The sequence below is a fragment of the Schistocerca americana genome, chromosome 5 (genome assembly GCF_021461395.2).
Source record: "Schistocerca americana isolate TAMUIC-IGC-003095 chromosome 5, iqSchAmer2.1, whole genome shotgun sequence".
Taxonomy (NCBI): Eukaryota; Metazoa; Arthropoda; class Insecta; order Orthoptera; family Acrididae; genus Schistocerca; species Schistocerca americana.
The window spans coordinates 309,010,983-309,030,044 of record NC_060123.1 but is presented as its reverse complement, the minus strand read 5'-3'; the positions used below and the strand labels follow the sequence as shown (position 1 = coordinate 309,030,044).

The window sequence follows — 19,062 nt, the reverse complement described above, 5'->3', positions numbered from 1 at the left end:
AATTAGAGAGATTAGAGCGCGCACGGAGGCTTTCAGACAGTCGTTCTTCCCGCGAACCATACGCGACTGGAACAGGAAAGGGAGGTAATGACAGTGGCACGTAAAGTGCCCTCCGCCACACACCGTTGGGTGGCTTGCGGAGTATCAATGTAGATGTAGATGTAGATATGGGCATTAGGCAGTAATTTGAGGCAAGTTTCTGCGTTTCGCGTCCTCATGCTGGAGACGTCATCAAAGACAGGAGCAGTATTTCCGGTCTTAGAAAGGCCCACCAAGCTGAACTGTTTGTTTGTGAGGGGACAGCCGGCATGCCGTGGCATCGTAGCACTGCCTAAAAGATCGCTGATTCGCACCGACGTGTGCAATGAAGCGTGTAGTTGGAAGGAGTCGGCACCATCCTTTTCAGGGCTTACGCCCGCCGTTCACCACAACAGGAGTACATAAAATCCCATGTGCTTGCTGTCAAGTGTACAGAGGAACTTCTAAACTAAGCAACAACGCGTTGCAGCCTGGAAGGAAAGGCATCTTCTTTCCTTTCCGAAGGTTGGAGCATGGTGTCTTAACTGAATCTACACAGTCGTGTCAGATTAATGTGACCACCTGTTAAAAGCTTGAATAACCACCTCTTGCAGCTTGGACCGCTGCGTGACGTGCAAGAAGAGAGTCGTTGAGATTCTGGACGGTACCGGTAGGAACGTGGCACCATGCTGACCCCACTGACGTGGCCATCTCCTCTACGTCTCTCGGGTGGGGATCCATGGCTGGACCAACCCGATCGATGTGATCTCACAGTTTGTCGATTGGCTTCCAATGCGCGCAGTTTGGTGGCCAGTAGAGTACAATAAACTCAACCTGAAGCTCTTCGAACCTCTGTAAGCTATGTGACACATTGCATTGTACTGTTGGTAGATGCCATCGTACCGAGGAATAATGAACTGCATGTTGCGGTTGATAGGGTCCCTAAGGACAGACTCAGACTTGACTTCATCCATTGTGCCTTCCAGAATGACGAGAACATCCACGGAATGCCACGAAAACATTCTCCAGACCATAACGCTCCCTCCCCCGACCTGGATATGTCCGACGATTGTGATCGCTTTCAATGTTCCACGTCCGATGGAGCATAAGACATGTTTCATCTGAAAAGGCCACCTGTTGCCTCGCAGTGGAAGTCCATTTGTGGTATTTGGGTGCAGATTCCAGCCTTCGTCGCCGATCAACAGCAGTCAGCATGTCGATATGAACCGGGCACATGCTGCAGAGACCCATACGTAACTACGTTCGCTGAACAGTCGTTGAGGAGACACTGTTGGTACCCCTTGGTTCATTTGTACTCTCAGTTGCTCAACAGTTGCACGGCTGTTCCTCCATACACATCTTCGCAGCCGTCTTTCATCCCTGTCGTCTATGGCCCGTAGATGCCGTACTTTAAACACGGTGGCACGTGAAAAGGTCACAAACTTAGCCGTTTCGGAAATGTTTCCATTTTTGGCCCTTGTCCACCTTGAACAACATATAAATCGTTCCGTTTATGATTTGTAACGAACACTCTCGACGCGCAAGTCACCGAAGTGGCGTCAAATCGAAAGACTTGCACCAGGCGAGCGCCCTATCCGACGGACGGCCCTCGTCACACGCCATTATTGTTATTAACGAACACTCCACTGTTTTTCCGTGTGCCCCGATACGGTTTATACCCTCGACAGCTAATATTGCCACATGTCGTCTGTGAGTAGTTACTGCCCGTCAATGTCGAACATAGCCGATGATGACATTAATGAGACTGAATCATGCATCTTGTGTTGGCAGCCGTAATAAGTGCATGTGTAGTGTTAGCCTAATGTTTATATTGTTCATGGTTATTAGTGAGAGAAGGGAAATGGTGAAACCCTGCGCCGGCACATAGCTTACTCCTCTCGAATAGCAACAAGTTGCAAGATGAGCTTCAAAGGTCTATCCTCCGAATGGTTATAAGATTGTCTTCAGTGACAGCCCACTCTCTGTTCATGTAGAGCGGCAGGGGGGGGGGGGCGGGGGTGGAGGGGTCTGGGATGAAATAACGATAAAAAGAAAGTTGAAAGGTGCATGTATGTGGTCAAGATACATTTGTGGCACTAACCACCGGTTTGGACGAACGACGCTATCGTAATTTATACTGTGACGTCAGCTCGTCATGTAAATTTTTAATGTGATCTTTTCATATCTCCTCCATTCTTTCGCAAGATCGTGAAAGAGAATTTTTGAAATCTCAGTTGTGAATAAAAATAAAAAGAGCTGTACACTCGGTTTCGGCGGCAATTCTAAGATTTCGTCGAGTTACTCGTCTTTTGTATTCCGAAACACGGATTAAGGTTGTTAAGTTCCCCACGATGTATTTCTGTATGAAATTTATCCCAGATCTACCTCCCAGTCTATAAAAAGTCGACATATGACCAAAATATGTACCCACAAACTGTTATATAACTTAAAGGTGTATGTTAAACTTTGGCCGGCCGCTGTGGTCGAGCGGTTCTTGGCTCTCTAGTCCGGAACCGCGCTGCTGCTACGGTCGCAGGTTCGAATCCTGCCTCGAGCATGAATGTATATGACGTCCTTAGGTTCGTTAGCTTTAAGTACTTCTACGTCTAGGGGACTGTGACCTCAAATGTTAAGTCCCATAGTGCTTCGAGCCATTTGAATCATGTTTTTGCTAAACTTTGACTAAACAGAACCTAATTTGAACTGAACTGTAACTGGTCTATACAACCTGTCTTTATATTAAACGCACAACTGAAGTAAAACAATTATCTGGCCCTAATCACAATTTCCACTTACTCCGCGTCTGGACAACATTGTTACAGATTTCTAGAAAGCACAACAGGAAACAGGAAGCAGACAGCGGCTAAGCTACACTTCTACTTTAAATAAAATTTCCAAACAGTATTCAAACTATTGCATACCACATGATGTGGAAATGCGTAGTGAAAATCTTCTGTAAACAGTGGGATGGGAAGAGTAATTCCTATGGAATGCTATTCCAAGACAACCATTTCGGAATGAAGTATGTATTCAAAAAGAAAGAGTAAAATTTCGAATGATCTACACATATAACATTGGTGTGAACAGTTATATACAGAACGAAGTGAACAATGATTTGAAAATGATACGGTGTTAACAGAGAGTTTCTAGAAAAACCGAACAGCTTAATCAGTTGACGCCGTAATGCGTGACTCAGGGAAGTGGGGTGATCTCTTTCTCAGGTCCGAGGAACTTGGCTAGGAGACAATAATCACTGCGAGAAACTAACTGCGCAGTGTTGCAGTCTTATCGTAAACTTCTCTCCTTCAAAAATGCATTATATAAAATTTATATTCTTTTCGCCTTTTAGTATATACATGATATTCATCCCTGCCGTCCTTTACAACAAATCTTTCTTCATCTAACAGATACAATCACAAGTCAATACAACACTACGGAATACGTCCATCATCTACCACACTTCAGGTATGAATGTATCAGAATATACAGAGACAAATACTGTACCACAAGAAGACAAAAGATTGTTTAACAGTAATATAACTCTCTCTCTCTCTCTCTCTCTCTGACATTCACGTCGACAACTTACAAAAATCAAACTGACATGCCGACCTTACCTTGGTCAAGGTTGTCTTGGTCATGACCCAGGATGTCGATGATCAAGTGGCGCCCTTTCTTTTACATCTGTGAACACTCCCTTATTGCAAGATGACAACAGACGTGTTCAAAAGGCTGCACGCAAACGGTCCTAGTTTGGTGAACGCTGAGCCTTCCTACAGCACGTCGACTTGTGCGCTAAATTAATATGTTAGTATTGCAGTAATGATCTGGGCCTATTTGGGACAGAGGAAGAAATGTAACAATGAACATCTCCACAACTTGACAGTATTACAGGATCGATTCGTCACTGAATGGCTTCAGTTGGATACAACATATCTGAAGAAACTTGCGGACACAATCGTCCTCGTTGAATGGGGACCATTGTGAAGGCTGGAGGCGCTGTTACAGAGCACTAGAGTGACGCCTCTTGTGGATGACTAATTACACTACTGGCCATTAACATTGCTACACCACGAAGATGACGTGCTACAGACGCGAAATTTAACCGACAGGAAGAAGATGCTGTGATATGCAAATGATTAGCTTTTCAGACCATTCACACAAGGTTGGCGCCGGTGGTGACACCTAGAATGTGCCGACATGAGGAAAGTTTCCGACCGATTTCTCATACACGAACAGCAGTTGACCGGCGTTGCTTGGTGAAACGTTGTTGTGATGCCTCGTGTAAGGAGGAGAAATGCGTACCATCACATTTCCGACTTTGATAAATGTCGGATTGTAGCCTACCGCGATTGCAGTTTATCGTATCGCGACATTGCTACTCGCGTTGGTCGAGATCCAATGACTGTTAGCAGAATACGGAATCGGTGGGTTCAGGAGGGTAATACGGAACGCCGTGCTGGATCCCAACGGCCTCGTACCACTAGCAGTCGAGATGACAGGCATCTTATCCGCATGGCTGTAACGGATCGTGCAGCCACGCCTCGATCCCTGAGTCAACAGATGGGGACGTTTGGAAGACAACAACCATCTGCACGAACAGTTCGACGACGTTTGCAGCAGCATGGACTATCAGCTCGGAGATCATGGCTGCGGTTACCCTTGACGCTGCATCACAGGCAGGAGCGCCTGTGATGCTGTACTCAACGACGAACCTCGGTGCACGAATGGCAAAAGTCATTTTTTCGGATGAATCCAGGTTCTGTTTACAGCATCATGATGGTCGCATCCGTGTTTGGCGACATCGCGGTGAACGCACATTGCAAGCGTGTATTCGTCAACGGCATACTGGCGTATCACCCGGCGTGATGGTATGGAGTGCCACTGGATACACGTCTCGGTCACCTCTTGTTCGCATTGACGGCACTTTCAACAGTGGACGTTACATTTCAGATGTGCTACGACCCGTGGCTCTACCCTTCATTCGATCCCTGCGAAACGCTTCATTTCAGCAGGATAGTGCACGACCACATGTTGCAGGTCCTGTACGGGCGTTTCTGGATACAGAAAATGTTCGACTGCTGCCCTGGTCAGCACATTCTCCAGATCTCTCGCCAACTGAAAACGTCTGGTCAATGGTAGCCGAACAACTGGCTCGTCACAATACGCCAGTCACTACTCTTGAACTGTGGTACCGTGTTGAAGCTGCAGGGGCAGCTGTACCTGGACACGCCAGCTAAGCTCTGTTTGACTCAATGCCCAGGCGTATCAAGGCCGTTATTGTGGCCAGAGGTGGTTGTTCTGGGTACTGATTTCTCAGGATCTATGCACCCAAATTGCGTGAAAATGTAATCACATGTCAGTTCTAGTATAACACATTTGTCCAATGAATACCCGTTTATCATCTGCATTTGTTCTTGGTGTAGCAATTTTATTGGCCAGTAGTGTATTATGAGTCCGGTGGGGACTAGTCACTAGTGGTAGCCTCGCACGTCTCCTGCGAGTAGGGTGTGGCTGGTGAGAGCAACAGTCGGCCGGCCGTCGCGGCGCCTCGTGCAGCTGCGGGCGGAGGGCGGGCGACGGCCGCCCCGCAGGCGCCGCCGGCGGACAGCTGGTGGCCGGACGCATCTCGTATCCCAGAACCAAAAATACCTCGCGGGCGGCTGCAGCGCGCGGCCGTCAGCGCGGACGTTTATTTCGGTTGGAAGCGTGACGGCCGCAAATAGCGGGCGTAGGCCTGGACTAGCCGAGCCGGGCCGAGCCTAGCGGGCTGACGGGCTGACGGGTCGCGAGCCGCTTGTTGGTAAGCGGGCTAGCGTCAGCACGGCGCCGCCTCGCCGGCTCTCCCCATACTGCTGCGACGTGCTCTGGTATTTATGGGGCGGATGATACAGAGTAGACCTGCTCAAAAATTGGTTGATTTATCATTTTCTTTTATTTTTTCGTAATGTGAGGCCACAGTCATAATACAGGGTGTCCGAAAAGTCTTTCCCTGATTACATAAATTGATAACTCAGGGTAGAAGTAAGATACAAATACGAAACTTGTGTCGAATTGTTTACAACCATCAAAGTTTTTTTTTTCTGTTTTAGGTTCGCATTACGTAAGTAGTGGATGAGGTGCAGTGCTCAAGAAGCCATGTTAACCAATCAGGAGAAGGCACAGTGCGTCCTGTGGTACCATGAGACACGATCACAGTGCAGACACACTTCCAGACAACATTTGGAAGGGATCCACCAGATGTCAAGAGCATGAAAGCTTGGTATGAGAGGTTCAAGAACACAGGATCGCTTGCTGACCTTCCGAGGTCTGGTCGACCAAGAACCTCAGCAGACAGGGTGGAAGCTGTAAGGCAGTCTTTTGTGCGAAGTCCGAAGAAATCGATGCGCAGGGTCTCACGTGAATTACAGATGCCAAAAAGCTCTCTCCATGACATTTTACACAAACGTTTATTGTTTCCTGCATACAAAGTGTAAATCGTTCAGGTCTTCTTGCCCAATGACAGTACACGTCGATATGACTTTGCGGTCGAAATTCTATCACGTATTGACGATGATCGTTATCTGAGACGAATTGCCTTTTCCGACGAAGCGACCTTTTTTGACAGTGGAGTAGTGAATCGCCATAATGTGCGCAACCCCTTGGCGAGGTCATGGAGTGCACCAAAGGCAGTCCAAAGGTGAATGTTTCGTGCGCGCTATTGTACGACCGAATTATCGGGCCATTCTTCTTCGCTGAGGCTACCATCACATCTGCAGTGTATCTGGACATGTCGCAACTGTATGCTGTTCCTCAGCTGCTTCAGTATCACCCCGATGTCTTGTTTCAGCAAGACGGTGCACCGCCTCATTGGGCTTTGGACGTCCGTGCCTATCTCGACATGACCTTTCCTGGGCGATGGATTGATCGTGATGGGCCAACGGTTTGGCCTCCACGCTCTCCTCACATAACCCCATTAGACTTCTTTTTATGGGGTTATGTCAAGGACGAGGTCTACCGAACACGTGTATCAGATCTGAAACCCTGCGGCGACGGATAACCACAGTCGTTGAATCTATCCGTCCAGTGATGTTGGCTTATGTACTACGTGCTACCAAGGGTGCTCATGTGGAAGTTTACTGATGTGTGAAAAAAACAATTAGACACCAGTTTCATATTTGTATCTTGCTTCTAGCCTGAGTTATCAATTTATGTAATCAAGGAAAGACTTTTCGGACACCCTGTATATTTCTTTAAAGTCAGTACCGCCAATAGACTTTTTTTATTTGCAATGTTACATTTACACGATCATGATTTCGGCTTTAAAGTGCCACTATCAAGTGTTTAAATGAAACTTCCTGGCAGATTAAAACTGTGTGCCCGACCGAGACTCGAACTCGGGACCTTTGCCTTTCGCGGGCAAGTGCTCTACCATCTGAGCTACCGAAGCACGACTCACGCCCGGTACTCACAGCTTTACTTCTGCCAGTACCTCGTCTCCTACCTTCCAAACTTTACAGAAGCTCTCCTGCGAACCTTGCAGAACTAGCACTCCTGAAAGGCTAAGGTCCCGAGTTCGAGTCTCGGTCGGGCACACAGTTTTAATCTGCCAGGAAGTTTCATATCAGCGCACACTCCGCTGCAGAGTGAAAATCTCATTCTGGAAGTGTTTAAATGTTATACAGTACCTAATATGCCATACTGTCGTATTTAAAATACACTATTAGACACATTGTCTAAGGGTCAATATTTCTGGTAAAAGCCTACCGCTTTGTTTTATCACTTAGTATACCATCATACTCAGTGATAAAACAAAGCAGTAGGCTTTTACCAGAAGTATTGACCCTTAGACAATGTGTCTAATAGTGTATTTTAAATACGACAGTATGCCATCTTAGGCACTGTATAACATTAAAACACTTGATAAAGGCACTTTAAAGCCGAAATCATGATCGTGTAAATGTAACACTGCAAATAACCAACAGTCTAATGGCGGTACTGACTTTAAAGAAATATTGATTCATCGATTTACCGTTATTATACAGAAAATCGATATTCAGCTGTGACGCATCGAATTAGCAAGATCGAGTGCCGATATTTTTATTTTATTTCATACGTTTTTTCTCAATTTTCGGTAAATATTTGAAACTGTTCTTTTGAAGTTGTCGTAGAATATAATTATATTTTCGCTGTGTGAAGGAGTCTTACCACTTTTTTGAGCTTTCATCACGTCCACTCTTTATCTGAGTGTGTGAAGCAAGTATAGGTTGCAACGGGACATCCTTCTCTAGCATTACTTTTCCTCAACAGCAGTTGTCGATTCAGTAGTCTACTATTTTTAGAATTTTGGACGGTCGATATTGTCTCATTTCCTTTCCTGCAAACTTTCATATAATTTTACACGCAGTATATTTCAAGCTAAAATTCACGAAAAGGAATTACTTTTATAAAATATTTTAGTTTCGATGTTATAATCGATAAGTATTAGTTCTGAAGCAACAGTTAATTTTTTTTTTTTTTTTTTTTTAAGAAACATTTGAAATTAGGAATTATTTGCTGCACACTTAAAATTTCTATTATTAATTACGCAATCCTGTACTGTTCACGATGTTTATTTCTGGATTCATTTATGAAATAATAATCGAAATTAATAATGTAAAAACACTAGTAGAAATTCATTTGTTAAGGAAAATTGCAAACCCTTTGGAATATTCTTTTTTCCGCAGAGTGTGGGTGTCGTAAGCTTGCCTCCGATGTGATCAGACGTATTTTTGTGTGAACAATGTAATTTCAGCTTTGTCAATGAGAAAAATCAATATATTGTTTGATATACTAAAATGTGAGAAAATCTGTGGAAAATATATTTAGGTAAGAAAAATCTGCAACAACAATCTTCAAATTTATTTACTTCAAGCCAACCGGGGGACCTAGTATTAGATTTTCAGCTTCAAGAATGACCCCCCTAGACATTCTTCAAAAACAGTTGCTGAAAATGATGGATTTTGCGGTGGGCAGACGTACCAGGGGCAATGATGACCCAATCGGCGCTCGGCGCTACGAACAGAAACTCCAACGTTTGACTTCACCACGCAACTGCGAGGTCTCTAGCGTTTGCAGAAATAGAAAACAGGGCAGTCGACATGAAGTGTTCCGGACAAGTTCGATATGTGACGATATGTGACGAAACGGAGCGACGAACCCATCGGACCCCTTTTATTGTGCCACTTACACGCAGTTACCTTTGTTAGCAGAGTTGTTGTCGCCAAGCGTGAACGTGCATCGTTGTCCTTTCAATTCCTGCTCTACGGGGGATAAGCAGGCTGCTAGCTTGTTGATTACAGAATATCTAATAATAAATCAATACTTAAATACATAGCTCTAAAACCGGCAGTATATTAACAATGTGCAGCCAATATTTTTGTCAGTAAATCGATATTTCTTCCGTCGATACATTTGTACTTTTCTCAATATATCGATGGCCAATTGTAATACTGCTTTAAATATCGATATATCGGATTGCCGATATCTTTGAAAATATTAACACTTCCAATAAATTGTACCTATACTAGAATGCGACTGGCTACGGAAATTTTTTGAGTAACAGAGCCCAGTAAATGAAATAAAGTGGTTTTGACGTCTTGAAAACATCACCGGTTTTGTCCCTATTGTCGCAATCTGATCTTAAAAATGCGCCGACGCAGTGGACGCGTAATCACAAATCTTGAACGTTATTCTGGACTGTGTAATGTGGTCTTCAATGCTTAACTTTCAACGATCTACCTTCGAAACAGACGCTGATCATTTATTTTAATTCAACTGCATCGAATATCTCATCCATATCTGTTGTTTGTTGTTGTTGTTGTTGTTGTTGTTGTGGTCTTCAGTCCTGAGACTGGTTTGATGCGGCTCTCAATGCTACTCCATCCTGTGCAAGCTTCTTCATCTCTCCGTACGTACTGCAGCCTAAATCTTTCTGAATCTGCTTAGTGTATTCATCTCTTGGTCTCCCTCTACGATTTTTACCCTCCACGCTGCCCTCCAATACTAAATTGGTGATCCCTTGATGCCTCAGAACATGTCCTACCAACCGATCCCTTCTTCTAGTCAAGTTGTGCCACAAACTCCTCTTCTCCCCAATCCTATTCAGTACCTCCTCATTAGTTATGTGATCTACCCATCTAATCTTCAGCATTCTTCTGTAGCACCACATTTCAAAAGCTTCTATTCTCTTCTTGTCCAAACTATTTATCGTCCATGTTTCACTTCCATACATGGCTACACCCCATACAAATACTTTCAGAAACGACTTCCTAACACTTAAATCTATACTCGATGTTAACAAAATTCTCTTCTTCAGAAACCCTTTCCTTGCCATTGCCAGTCTACATTTTATATCCTCTCTACTTCGACCATCACCAGTTATTTTGCTCCCCAAATAGCAAAACTCCTTTACTAATTTAAGTGTCTCATTTCCTAATCTGATTCCCTCAGCCATCACCCGACTTAATTCGACTACATTCCATTATCCTCGTTTTGCTTTTGTTGATGTTCATCTTATACCCTCCTTTCAAGACACTGTCCATTCCGTTCAACTGCTCTTCCAAGTCCTTTGCTGTCTCTGACAGAATTACAATGTCATCGGCGAACCTCAAAGTTTTTACTTCTTCTCCATGAATTTTAATACCTACTCCAAATTTTTCTTTTGTTTCCTTTACTGCTTGTTCAATATACAGATTGAATAACATCGGGGAGAGGCTAAAACCCTGTCTCACTCCTTTCCCAACCACTGCTTCCCTTTCATGCCCCTCGACTCTTATAACTGCCATCTGGTTTCTGTACAAATTGTAAATAGCCTTTCGCTCCCTGTATTTTACCCCTGCCACCTTTAGAATTTGAAAGAGAGTATTCCAGTCAACATTGTCAACGTAGGTTTGCCTTTTCTTAATCTTTCTTCTAAGATAAGTCGTAAAGTTAGTATTGCCTCACATGTTCCAACATTTCTACGGAATCCAAACTGATCTTCCCCGAGGTCCACTTCTACCAGTTTTTCCATTCGTCTGTAAAGAATTCGAGTTAGTACTTTGCAGCTGTGACTTATTAAACTGATAGTTCGGTAATTTTCACATCTGTCAACACCTGCTTTCTTTGGGATTGGAATTATTATATTCTTCTTGAAGTCTGAGGGCATTTCACCTGTCTCATACATCTTGCTCACCAGATGGTAGAGTTTTGTCAGGACTGGCTCTCCCAAGGCCGTCAGTAGTTCCAATGGAATGTTGTCTACTCCGGGGGCCTTGTTTCGACTCAGGTCTTTCAGTGCTCTGTCAAACTCTTCACGCAGTATCGTATCTCCCATTTAATCTTCATCTACATCTTCTTCCATTTCCATAATATTGTCCTCAAGTACATCGCCCTTGTATAAACCCTCTATATACTCCTTCCACCTTTCTGCCTTCCCTTCTTTGCTTAGAACTGGGTTGCCATCTGAGCTCTTGATATTCATACAAGTGGTTCTCTTCTCTCCAAAGGTCTCTTTAATTTTCCTGTAGGCAGTATCTATCTTACCCCTAGTGAGACAAGCCTCTACATCCTTACATTTGTCCTCTAGCCATCCCTGCTTAGCCATTTTGCACTTCCTGTCGATCTCATTTTTGAGACGTTTGTATTCCTTTTTGCCTGCTTCATTTACTGCATTTTTATATTTTCTCCTTTCATCAATTAAATTCAATATTTCTTCTGTTACCCAAGGTTTTCTATTAGCCCTCATCTTTTTACCTACTTGATCGTCTGCTGCCTTCACTACTTCATCCCTCAGAGCTACCCATTCTTCTTCTACTGTATTTCTTTCCCCCATTCCTGTCAAATGTTCCCTTATGCTCTCCCTGAAACTCTGTACAACCTCTCGTTCTTTCAGTTTATCCAGGTCCCATCTCCATAAATTCCCACCTTTTTGCAGTTTCTTCAGTTTCAATCTGCAGTTCATAACCAAGAGATTGTGGTCAGAATCCATATCTGCCCCTGGAAATGTCTTACAATTTAAAACCTGGTTCCTAAATCTCTGTCTTACCATTATATAATCTATCTGATACCTTTTAGTATCTCCAGGATTCTTCCAGGTATACAACCTTCTTTTATGATTCTTGAACCAAGTGTTAGCTATGATTAAGTTATGCTCTGTGCAAAATTCTACAAGGCGGCTTCCTCTTTCATTTCTTCCCTCCAATCCATATTCACCTACTATGTTTCCTTCTCTCCCTTTTCCTACTGACGAATTCCAGTCACCCATGACTATTAAATTTTCGTCTCCCTTCACTACCTGAATAATTTCTTTTATCTCGTCATACATTTCATCAATTTCTTCATCATCTGCAGAGCTAGTTGGCATATAAACTTGTACTACTGTAGTAGGCATGGGCGTTGTGTTTATCTTGGCCACAATAATGCATTCACTATGCTGTTTTTAGTAGGTAGCCCGCACTCCTATTTTTTTATTCATTATTAAACCTACTCCTGCATTACCTCTATTTGATTTTGTATTTATAGCCCTGTAATCACCTGACCAAAAGTCTTGTTCCTCCTGCCACCGAACTTCACTAATTCCCACTATTTCTAACTTTAACCTATCCATTTCCCTTTTTAAATTTTCTAACCTACCTGCCCGATTAAGGGACCTGACATTCCACGCTCCGAACATGAAACGTATTGACCTTGACGCTCTAATTGCCGATTGCTCAGAAATCCCATGGCATCAAATAATCAGAGAACCTACAATCGACGGCAAAATTAATGAACTTGGTGATAAACTCACTGCCCTCTATGACAAACATGCACCTGTGCGCACAATCCGTGTAAGAAAATCTCCTGCTCCATGGCTGACAGCTGAACTACGTCAAATGGTGACTAATAGGGATGCTGCCCACAGGCGTTTCAAGGCAGATCCGAAACCCGAGCGTTTCGAAGAATACAGAAAGCTACGGAACAGAGTGAAATAATGTATTCGCAATGCTAAAACCAGGCATGCTCGCTCCCTTGTATGCAGCGATCTGACGCCCACGACTCTATGGAAGAATCTCCGTAGCTTGGGGGTCGGAAAGGCAAAATCGGAAACTACTTTTCATGAATTCTTCTCTGCACCTCTGAATACCAGAACGGCTGATAATTACCGTCCACAAGAATTCCCAAACAGGATAACTAACAACGATACCTTCCATCTAAAACATGTAACAACAACTACGGCAAGAAAAGCAATAATGAGAATCTCTTCTGATGCAATAGGCAACGACAGTATCGGTGTAACCATGATTAAGAATATTGCCGATATCTTAGTACCTGTCTTAGTTGACATATTTAATTTTTCCCTCGTGAACGGAATATACCCCACTGCATGGAAAAGAAGCATAATTCGACCCATCCCTAAGATCGAAAACCCGCAACTTCCTAGTGATTACCGACCAATTAGCATACTGCCTGCTGTTTCCAAAGCACTTAAATATATTATTCATGACCAAATCACTGAACACTTGCATGAATTCAGCCTATATGACAAATTTCAATCCGGTTTCCGTAAACATCACAGCACAGACACTGCTCTAATTAAAGTAACTGATGACCTGAAATGTGCCATCGACAATCGAAAGGCAACAATATTGACGCTACTGGACTTCAGCAAAGCTTTTGACACTGTTAACTTTGACATATTGCTCAGAAAAACGCAACAGCTTAATTTCTCTGATAGTGCAATGATAGGGTTTAAAAGCTACTTAAAAGACAGACAGCAATGTGTTGTCTGCGTAAATGAAAAATCTTCCTGGAAACATGTTTCCTCGGGAGTGCCACAAGGATCAGTCTTAGGTCCACTTTTGTTTTCTTTATATGTCAACGATATTTCATCGGTTCTGTCCTCCTGTAAATATCATTTCTATGCCGACGACCTCCAGCTCTACCTAAGCGTCAGACCTGAAGATGTAAACACTGCAATCGCTCAGATGAATGATGATCTGTCTTCAGTAGTGACATGGGCGAAAAATTTGGGGCTTGAACTAAATGCAAAAAAGACGCAAGTAATCTTAATAGCCCATCAGAAATTAATAAGTTCAGATTTCCGCGAACGGCTACCTCCTATACTGCTCGACGGTACTCCAATACCATATCAGAAAACAGTGAAGAACTTGGGTGTAACTTTGGATGAGCATCTAAACTGGGCGGAGAATACAGTCGCAGTGTGCTGAAAGACGTCTGCTTGTCTCTATGCTCTCAAAAAGTTTCGGAACATATTTCCACAGGACTTGAAACGCCAGCTCGTGCAAGCACTCGTTCTACCGAACCTCCACTATTGTGATGTGATTCAACAAGGCATGAGTAGTGAAAACAAAAGACGGCTAGAGCTAACCATGAATGCCTGTGTGCGTTACACCTGCAACATTCGCCGATATGATCTTGATAGTGCTTCATACTCCGATGGTTGGCTGGCTGTTTCGGGGAAGGAGACCAGACAGCGCGGTCATCGGTCTCATCGGATTAGGGAAGGACGGGGAAGGAAGTCGGCCGTGCCCTTTGAAAGGAACCATCCCGGCATTTACCTGGAGCGATTTAGGGAAATCACGGAAAACCTAAATCAGGATGGCCGGACGCGGGATTGAATCGTCGTCCTCCCGAATGCGAGTCCAGTGTCTAACCACTGCGCCACCTCGCTCGGTCTCATACTCCGAGCTAGGGTGGCTGCGGCCGGACAAATTGCGTGACTACCACACTCTATGTCTACTTCACCGACTCCTAGGCGCGCAAGCACCCCAGTACCTTGCTTCAGAGATTAAAAACCTGTCATGCCATCATAATCGAAACACGAGGTCACTCTTGTTTGGTATCCTAACTGTGCCCACTCACAAAACAAAAACTTTTGCAAACTCCTTCTCAGTTGCCGCTGTCTGCCTCTGGAACAAACTGCCCCTTACCTTGCGCAAAATTCAATCTCCTGCTGCTTTTAAGAAGAAGTTGAAGCATTTCCTACTTTCATCCTCATAAAGTTCTCCACAAAATTAATGTACCAGGCCAATTCTCTCATCTGTCAAATAGCAAAGGTAGCGTCTCCTATCTTGCTCCTGAGATGCCTTCCTCTTCATCTATCTCTATTAGCCACGCAATCTTCTTTTCCTTTATATTTCCTTAATTATGTTTCATCATGTCTCTCTATTCTCCTCCCTTCACCATCAGTCTCCCTCATACTCCCTGCTGCCAGCACTCCTATCTAAAATTTGTCTCTTCAATAATGTCTAATTATAACAGTACTTACGATCTACGAATTAAAACTCTATATGTATGTATTTTTCCAGGTGTACCTTTCTAATTGTTTATTTCACTTTTTGTACTAGATGTAGATTAACATGCCTACTAAAACATATGAATGTAAGATAAGTAGAATGCCTGTTTAGATGTAAGAGAGGGCCTGATGGCCCTAATCTTGCCAGGTTAAATAAATCAATAAATAAAATAAATAAAATAAAAAATATTTGATTTTGTATTTATAACCCTGTATTCACCTGACCAAAAGTCTTGTTCCTCTTGCCACCAAACTTCACTAATTCCCAATATATCCAACCTTAACCTATCCATTTCCCTTTTTAAATTTTCTAACCTACCTGCCCGATTAAGGGACCTGACATCCCACGCTCTGATCCGTAGAACGCCAGTTTTCTTTCTCCTGATAACGACGTCCTCCTGAGTAGTCCCCCGCCCGGAGATCCAAATGGGGGACTATTTTACCTCCGGAATATTTTACTCAAGAGGACGCCATCATCATTTAACCATACAGTAAAGCTGCATGCCCTCGGGAAAAATTACGGCCGTAGTTTCCCCTTGCTTTCAGCCGTTCGCAGTACCAGCACAGCAAGGCCGTTTTGGTTAGTGTTACAAGGCCAGATCAGTCAATCATCCAGACTGTTGCCTTGCAACTACTGAAAAGGCTGCTGCCCCTCTTCAGGTCTATGTTTCATTGGGGAGGGGGGGCATACATATCTAGAGTTATAAAATATTACTTACCTGCTGGCTTTGTTGTCTCATGTGGAAAACGATGCTGGTTTCGGATCTTATGCTATGCGCCGAAATAAAGTTTCTGAACTCGAAACAGTTATATTCACTAATATTCGCACACATTTAATTATTAAAAAAAGATACGTCTGCCTTCAGCAGTATTACAAAAACAGATATATGTCGCTTTACAATAGCTCCTCCTCCAAGACTGTCCATTTCAAATCACATTCCCACCAAGACTGTCTACTTTCAAGACTGAGCACAACGAACAATAACAGAGATATTATAAAATTAAAAGAGGGTACAACTTTGTCCTTAATAATCGCTAGTACACCTTTGAAAAAATTGATAAAAAAGAATGTACAGATATCTATTAGTAAATAGAACGCTTTGACGTTAATTCAGATGTTTGTAATTCGAATATTTAAATATGGAACAACTAGTTTATTCACATATTATTTTAGAGGTCGGGCAACTGCAGCCAAAATTGTTCATGGTGAATAAAATCTTCTGCACTGGCTGTTAAAATACTATTACGTTTTAAAAAGTCACGAGCAGTTTCATACCAGTGGAGATGCTTCTTCAGGTGATATGTTTCCTTACTTTTTTTTTATGAATGTGTGTATGAGACCTGTAAATATCAATACTTACTTTCGTTTGCTACGGCATTTATCCCACATTGTGCACAGTGTCGGCAGGGTTAAGTACGGAGATGGCATGGTTAGTTTTAAGGGGTGGCCGGGTGCACTTCCTGCCGCCACCCCATACACCCCAGGACGGAACTAGTGTACTCCAGGTGTCTGCGCCTAGTGTAAATCGTGAAATAGTGTGAATGTGTTTCAAATGTCTACGAGTCGTGTAACTGAGGCGGGACGTGTGGACCAGCCCGGTATTCACCTAGTAAGATGTGGAAAACCGCCTAAAAACCACATCCAGGCTGGCTGGCACACCGGCCGTCATCGTTAATCCGCCGGGCGGATTCGATTCGGGGCCGGCGCGCCTACCCGAGTTCAGGAAACAGCGCGTTGGCGCTCTCGGCTCCTAGCGGGTGTAAATATCAATACCTACTGATACCGCACATCTCTTGTTGTGACATTGAGTTGACTACATTACAACAGTAAATGATGAACGTAAAATAATGCAGCGTCATTCGTGCCCTAATGAAGCTTAACAAGACTGTGTGATCTTAAGCTAATCTGGCGAATCAACTGTTTATACAGCTGTTGGGTGTCCATCCGAGTGCAGTCGTTTACGAAAAAAGGTATTTCGACAGCATTCCTTGCCGTCATCTGCAGGCGATGCCTGTAGAATTAACGTGTCTCCTACATCGCGCCTCCTTCATACTCTTATCGCTCACCACCCCTTCCCCCACTAAGTGGCCGCATTCCCCGGCTGTTGAAGTGGTGGGGGGACGCGATCGCCGAACGGTGGGCGAGGGTCCGTCCCTCAGTGCTTCTACCGCTCCCATTGGCTGCGGAAGTCGCTCACGGTCGACGTTGTGACTTCAGCTGAGTGTCCCATATTTTACAAAGAGTCAAACAACTGTCTCTTTTGATCAGGCCATGGGCTACTTGTATTTCAACAGCCTCGTTTAACACACAATCCCAAAACGAAGATGTCTGTCTTACAATTAGCACTTCCGTTTGTTGATCTTCCTGCGCTCTTGGCACCTTTCTTCAACTGTCTGCAGAGTCTGCCTGATGTATGCCTTACCTCGTTTGCATGGGATGTAGTAGAACCCGATTTACGGAGACCTCAGTCATATTTCACTGTACCTAATAAAGTACACATTTTCTGAGACGAGCGGAAAACACAGTTAATGTTATGTCGAGCCAAGATATTCTGCCACTTTGTTCAATACTTTGTCAGTGTACTGAAGGTACGACATTGTCTTACTCTCCTCGTTGTGTTCTGTTTGCTGGTCCTGTACCTTCCGTCTGAAAGCACGTCGGATTTGTCTCCCGCCGTGTCGGTTCTTTTTGAGTACATCCTTAAGGCTGCTGCAGGCAACGGCCTTGCCGCAGTGGATACACCGGTTCCCGTGAGATCACCGAAGTTAAGCGATGTCGGGCGTGGCCAGCGCTTGGATGGGTGACCATCCAGCAGCCATGCGCTGTTGCCATTTTTAGGGGTGCACTCAGCCTCATGATGCTAATTGAGGAGCTACTCGACCGAATAGTAGCGGCTCCGGTCAAAGAAAACCATCATAACGACCGGGAGGGTGGTGTGCTGACCACACGCCCCTCCTATCCGCATCATCGATGAGGATGACACGGCGGTCGGATGGTCCCGATGGGCCACTTGTGGCCTGAAGACGGAGTGCTTTTAAGGCTGCTGCACTCCTTTGGTAGGTTTTCTTCGTCCGATTCTGCATGGCCCCTGTCGATTTTTGTACATAGTACACCTTTACATTGTGAAGGACAATGCCAGATGGAGGCGTGGTGATACAAAAAAGTGTAGTTGTATCCTGTGCACACTGTGCCGTACAATACCGTCCGCTTTGCGCTTGGCTAGGTCCGAAAAGGGAAGCTCGCTATTCTCTTTTCCATGGTGAACTGTATGCTGAGAAGCAAGCAGCTCAGATGTACAAACTTCTGAAATAGGAAGCCCCTCGCTCCTGCGTAGCTCATCACAGACGTTTTCTCACTATATCTGGAAAAGCAAGTAGGCTTCAGTACAGCTCTCCCTAAAGCTTTTTCTTCAAATTCTTCGTGAATAAGTTTGTCACGACCGGTGGCTGAGCGCATCCAATTGTGACGCCACTCGTTTGTTCATAATGGTCGCCATTGGAGAGTCATGTAGATGTGAGGACAAATTCGAAGAAGTTAGTCGTTTTGGGACTGGATTTCTCCCTGATCAGCTACAGGGAATCGGAAAGCAGCACTGTGATGGAGACCACATCAAGTACCACTATAATCTACTGGGTTCGAAGGCGCAGTTCGTAGTTCTTGCAGTCGTTGAATGAAATGTTCAGCGGTCGCGCCCTCCACCACTCCACCCGACGCGGCGTGAGCCTGACGATTACCGACTTTTGGCCTTAAT

At 44.2% G+C, this 19,062-nt stretch overlaps 1 protein-coding gene and 1 pseudogene across 1 annotated transcript in view; one reads left to right on the top strand and one right to left on the bottom strand.

Moving 5' to 3' along the window:
• The window catches only part of LOC124616334 (C-Maf-inducing protein-like), a 949,846-nt gene that overhangs the window by 338,339 nt on the left and 592,445 nt on the right, over positions 1-19,062 (bottom strand). The gene's annotated exons all lie outside the window — the stretch shown is intronic.
• Positions 18,026-18,142, top strand: LOC124616805 (annotated as a pseudogene).